The 6,711-nt window shown below is 65.2% G+C and overlaps 1 long non-coding RNA gene across 1 annotated transcript; it reads right to left on the bottom strand.

Moving 5' to 3' along the window:
* Positions 1 to 530: 530 nt before the first annotated feature.
* Positions 531 to 5,786, bottom strand: LOC130606013 (uncharacterized). The gene is made up of 3 exons (XR_008973852.1): positions 5,575 to 5,786; positions 2,281 to 2,375; positions 531 to 656 (listed from the first exon to the last, which is right to left on the bottom strand). It is a non-coding gene; the product is annotated as an uncharacterized LOC130606013 (long non-coding RNA).
* Positions 5,787 to 6,711: the final 925 nt, after the last annotated feature.

Here is a 6,711-nt window from a genome sequence, read left to right as displayed (position 1 = left end):
CGCGTCCCCATCCCACCCGTCCCCATCCCCATCCGTGTTCCCACCCCATCCTCATCTCATCCCTGTCGCCCCCCACCCGTCCCCATCCCCATCTCATCCCTGTCCCCCCCCCGCTGTTCCCTGTCCCCCCCCCGCTGTTCCCTGTCCCTCCCCCCCCCCCCGTGTCCCCCCCCCCCGCTGTTCCCTGTCCCTCCACCCCCCCCCCCCGCTGTCTCCCTGCCCCCCCCCCCCCCCGCTGTCCCCCTCCGTCCGCATCCCACCCGTCCCCGCCCCATCGGTTCCCACCCCATCCCCATCTCATCCCTGTCCCTCATCCCCCCTGTTCCCCATCCCCCCCCCCCCCACATGTTCCCTGTCCCCCTCCGTCCCCATCCCCCCCCCACCCGTCCCCATCCCCACCCCCCCCACATCTCACCCCTGTCCCCCTCCGTCCCCATCCCACCCGTCCCCATCCCCATCCGTGTTCCCACCCCCCCCCATCTCATCCCTGTCCCCCCCCACCGCACCCCATCCCCACCCCGGTCCCTGTCCCCCGCCGCTCCCCGCTCACCTCCAGCCGCAGGGTGCCGCTGCTCCCGGGCCGGGCCATGCACCGGGGCTGCGCCGTGAGGCGCAGCAGACGCTGCCGTAGAGCGGGACCAGGCACGGGCTGTCCTCTGCGGGGCACGCGTTGGCGGGGAACGGCACCGCGCACCGGCACCCACCGGGACCCAAGGGGAAGCCCTCCGGGACAACCGGACACGGGGACATCGGCACCCAGCGGGACGCGACACTGGGAAACCGCCGGGACCCACCAGCACCCACGGACACCCTGCCCGCACCCACCCGCACCACCGGTGGCGCCACGCTGTGCCCTGCCCTGTCACACCCTGCCATGCTGTGCTGTGCTCTGCCGGGCTGTGCAGTGCTGTGCTGTGCTGTGCAGTGCTGTGCAGTGCTGTGCTGTGCTGTGCTGTGCTGTGCAGTGCTGTGCTGTGCTGTGCAGTGCTGTGCAGTGCTGTGCTGTGCTGTGCTGTGCTGTGCTGCGCAGTGCTGTGCTGTGCTGTGCTGTGCTCTGCCGGGCTGTGCAGTGCTGTGCTGTGCTATGCAGTGCTGTGCTGTGCTGTGCTGTGCAGTGCTGCGCAGTGCTGTGCTGTGCTGTGCTGTGCTGTGCAGTGCTGTGCTGTGCTGTGCTCTGCCGGGCTGTGCAGTGCTGTGCTGTGCTGTGCTGTGCAGTGCTGCGCAGTGCTGTGCTGTGCAGTGCTGTGCTGTGCAGTGCTGTGCTGTGCTGTGCCCTGCCGGGCTGTGCAGTGCTGTGCTGTGCTGTGCTGTGCTGTGCTGTGCCCTGCCGGGCTGTGCAGTGCTGTGCAGTGCTGTGCAGTGCTGTGCTGTGCTGTGCTGTGACCTGCCGGGCTGTGCAGTGCTGTGCAGTGCTGTGCTGTGCCCTGCCGGGCTGTGCAGGGCTGTGCAGTGCTGTGCTGTGCAGTGCTGTGCTGTGCCCTGCCAGGCTGTGCAGTGCAGTGCAGTGCTGTGCTGTGCAGTGCTGTGCAGTGCTGTGCTGTGCTGTGCCCTGCCAGGCTGTGCAGTGCTGTGCAGTGCTGTGCTGTGCTGTGCTGTGCCCTGCCGGGCTGTGCAGTGCTATGCAGTGCTGTGCTGTGCTATGCAGTGCTGGGCTGTGCTGTGCCCTGCCGGGCTGTGCAGTGCTGTGCAGTGCTGTGCTGTGCTGTGCTGTGCCCTGCCGGGCTGTGCAGTGCTGTGCAGTGCTGTGCAGTGCGGTGCTGTGCAGTGCTGTGCAGTGCTGTGCTGTGCCCTGCCAGGCTGTGCAGGGCTGTGCAGTGCTGTGCTGTGCTGTGCTGTGCCCTGCCAGGCTGTGCAGTGCTGTGCTGTGCTGTGCAGTGCTGGGCTGTGCAGTGCAGTGCTGTGCTGTGCCATGCTGGGCTGTTCTGTGCTGTGTTATGCAGTGCTGTGCTGTGCAGTGCTGTGCTGTGCAGCGCAGTGCTATACAGTGCAGTTCAATGCTGTGCAGTGTTGTGCAGTGCAGTTCAATGCTGTGCAGTGTATGCAGTGCAAGGCTGTGCAGTGTATGCAGTTCAGTGCTGCGATGTGCAGTGCTCTGCAGTGCTCTGCAGCTGTGCTCTGCAGTGCTGTGCAGTTCAGTTCGACGCAGTGCAGTGCTGTGCAGTGCAGTGCTATGCTATGTAGTGCAGTGCAGTGCTGTGCAGTTCTATGTAGTGCAGTGCGATGCAGTGCTGTGCAGTGCAGTGCTGCTCTGTGCTGCTCTGTCCCTCACCGCGCGCTCACCGTTGGAGGCGATGCTGAGGTCGTGGGTGCGGAACCCATCCTGCACCTCGGCCAGGGACAGCACCGCGTGAGCCAGGAGCTGGAACCGGGGACCCCTGCGGGGGGAGCACAGGGGTCATGCGGGGGTCCGGGGGGGTACACAGGGGGCACACAGGGGCACACAATGGGCACACAGGGGCACACAATGGGCACACAGGGGCACACAGGGGGCACACAATGGGCACACAGGGGCACACAATGGGCACACAGGGGCACACAGGGGGCACACAGGGGCACACAGGGGCACACAGGGGCACACAGGGGGCACACAGGGGGCACACTGGGGCACACAGGGGGCACACAGGGGGCACACAGGGGGCACACAGGGGGCACACAAGGGGCACACAGGGGGCACACAGGGGCACACAGGGGGCACACAGGGGGCACACAGGGGGCACACAGGGGCACACAGGGGCACACAGGGGCACACAATGGGCACACAGGGGGCACACAGGGGCACACAGGGGCACACAGGGGCACACAGGGGGCACACAGGGGCACACAGGGGGCACACAATGGGCACACAATGGGCACACAGGGGCACACAATGGGCACACAGGGGGCACACAGGTGGCACACAAGGGGCACACAGGGGCACACAATGGGCACACAATGGGCACACAGGTGGCACACAATGGGCACACAGGGGGCACACAATGGGCACACAATGGGCACACAATGGGCACACAATGGGCACACAGGGGCACACAGGGGCACACAATGGGCACACAGGGGGCACACAGGGGGCACACAATGGGCACACAGGGGGCACACAGGGGCACACAGGGGGCACACAATGGGCACACAATGGGCACACAATGGGCACACAATGGGCACACAGGGGGCACACAGGGGCACACAGGGGCACACAGGGGCACACAATGGGCACACAATGGGCACACAGGGGCACACAATGGGCACACAGGGGGCACACAGGGGGCACACAGGGGCACACAGGGGCACACAGGGGCACACAGGGGGCACACAATGGGCACACAATGGGCACACAGGGGCACACAATGGGCACACAGGGGGCACACAGGGGCACACAGGGGCACACAATGGGCACACAATGGGCACACAGGTGGCACACAATGGGCACACAGGGGGCACACAATGGGCACACAATGGGCACACAATGGGCACACAATGGGCACACAGGGGCACACAGGGGCACACAATGGGCACACAGGGGGCACACAGGGGGCACACAATGGGCACACAGGGGGCACACAGGGGCACACAGGGGCACACAGGGGGCACACAATGGGCACACAATGGGCACACAATGGGCACACAATGGGCACACAGGGGGCACACAGGGGCACACAGGGGCACACAGGGGGCACACAATGGGCACACAATGGGCACACAGGGGCACACAATGGGCACACCATGGGGCACACAGGGGGCACACAGGGGCACACAGGGGCACACAGGGGCACACAGGGGGCACACAATCGGCACACAATGGGCACACAGGTGGCACACAATGGGCACACAATGGGCACACAATGGGCACACAATGGGCACACAGGGGCACACAATGGGCACACAGGGGCACACAGGGGGCACACAGGGGCACACAGGGGGCACACAGGGGCACACAATGGGCACACAATGGGCACACAGGGGGCACACAGGGGCACACAGGGGGCACACAGGGGGCACACAGGGGGCACACAGGGGCACACAGGGGGCACACAGGGGGCCCACAGGGGGCACACAATGGGCACACAGGGGCACACAATGGGCACACAGGGGGCACACAGGGGCACACAGGGGGCACACAGGGGGCACACAGGGGGCACACAGGGGCACACAGGGGGCACACAGGGGCACACAGGGGCACACAATGGGCACACAGGGGCACACAATGGGCACACAGGGGCACACAGGGGGCACACAATGGGCACACAGGGGCACCCAAGGGCACACCGGGGGCACACAGGGGGCACACAGGGGCACACAGGGGCACACAATGGGCACACAGGGGCACACAGGGGGCACACAGGGGCACACAGGGGGCACACAATGGGCACACAGGGGGCACACAGGGGCACACAGGGGCACACAATGGGCACACAGGGGCACACAGGGGCACACAGGGGCACACAATGGGCACACAGGGGGCACACAGGGGCACACAGGGGGCACACAGGGGCACACAGGGGCACACAGGGGGCACACAATGGGCACACAATGGGCACACAGGTGGCACACAATGGGCACACAATGGGCACACAGGGGCACACAATGGGCACACAATGGGCACACAATGGGCACACAATGGGCACACAGGGGCACACAATGGGCACACAGGGGCACACAGGGGCACACAGGGGGCACACAGGGGCACACAATGGGCACACAATGGGCACACAATGGGCACACAGGGGCACACAGGGGCACACAGGGGCACACAATGGGCACACAGGGGGCACACAATGGGCACACAGGGGCACACAGGGGCACACAGGGGGCACACAGGGGCACACAATGGGCACACAATGGGCACACAATGGGCACACAATGGGCACACAGGGGCACACAGGGGCACACAGGGGCACACAATGGGCACACAATGGGCACACAATGGGCACACAATGGGCACACAATGGGCACACAGGGGCACACAGGGGCACACAGGGGCACACAATGGGCACACAATGGGCACACAATGGGCACACAGGGGCACACAGGGGCACACAGGGGCACACAATGGGCACACAGGGGGCACACAATGGGCACACAGGGGCACACAATGGGCACACAGGGGCACACAGGGGCACACAATGGGCACACAATGGGCACACAATGGGCACACAATGGGCACACAGGGGCACACAGGGGCACACAGGGGCACACAATGGGCACACAATGGGCACACAATGGGCACACAGGGGCACACAGGGGCACACAGGGGCACACAATGGGCACACAGGGGGCACACAATGGGCACACAGGGGCACACAATGGGCACACAGGGGGCACACAGGGGGCACACAGGGGCACACAATGGGCACACAATGGGCACACAATGGGCACACAGGGGCACACAGGGGCACACAGGGGCACACAATGGGCACACAGGGGGCACACAATGGGCACACAGGGGCACACAATGGGCACACAATGGGCACACAATGGGCACACAATGGGCACACAGGGGGCACACAGGGGCACACAGGGGCACACAGGGGCACACAGGGGTGGGGGCGGTCCGGGGGGGTCTCCCAGGGCTCAGGTACTCACGGGGCGCCGTGGGGCAGCAGCGGGGCCGCGCCCCCGTCGCCGTCGCCCCCCTCCAAGTGCCCGCGCAGGCGGCGCCCGGCCGAGCGGCCCAGGGAGGTGCTGAGCCGCGTGGCCAGGCTGCGGGGGGGGCACCCCCCCAGCGCCGCCCCGTACAGCTCCAAGCGCAGCTCGAAGTCAGGGCCCGCGTCCGGGCTGCGGCAACAGCGACACGGGGAGCCGGTGAGCACAGGGAGCCATGGACACAGCATGGACACAGCATGGACACACCGGGACCCATGGACACAGCATGGACACAGCATGGACACACCGGGACCCATGGACACAGCATGGACACACCGGGACCACCCACAGCGACCCATGACACAGCATGGACACAGCATGGACACACAGGGACCCATGGACACAGCATGGACACAGCATGGACACACAGGGACCCATGGACACAGCATGGACACACCGGGACCCATGGACACAGCATGGACACAGCATGGACACACAGGGACCCATGGACACAGCATGGACACAGCATGGACACACAGGGACCCATGGACACACAGCATGGACACAGCCACACAGGACACAGCATGGACACAGCATGGACACACCGGGACCCATGGACACAGCATGGACACAGCATGGACACAGCATGGACACACAGGGACCCATGGACACAGCATGGACACAGCATGGACACAGCATGGACACACAGGGACCACATGGACACAGCATGGACACACAGGGACCCATGGACACAGCATGGACACACCACACCGGGACCCATGGGACCCATGGACACAGCATGGACACAGGGACCCATGGACACACAGGGACACACATGGACACAGCATGGACACACAGGGGGACCCATGGACACAGCATGGACACAGCATGGACACAGGGACATGGACACAGCCATGGACACAGCATGGACACAGCATGGACACACAGGGACCCATGGACACAGCATGGACACAGCATGGACACAGCATGGACACACAGGGACCCATGGACACAGCATGGACACAGCATGGACACACAGGGACCCATGGACACACAGGGAGCCATGGACATGGACACACAGGGACACACAGCACAGCATGGACACACAGCATGGACACACAGGGACCCATGGACACA

Source organism: Pezoporus wallicus, unplaced genomic scaffold (genome assembly GCF_028554395.1).
Source record: "Pezoporus wallicus isolate ANWC-B61680 ecotype Strahan unplaced genomic scaffold, APGP_CSIRO_Pwel_v1 contig_10644, whole genome shotgun sequence".
Classification (NCBI taxonomy): Eukaryota; Metazoa; Chordata; class Aves; order Psittaciformes; family Psittacidae; genus Pezoporus; species Pezoporus wallicus.
Note: the sequence above shows the minus strand (reverse complement) of the source record. Positions and strands in the feature narration are given on the sequence as shown.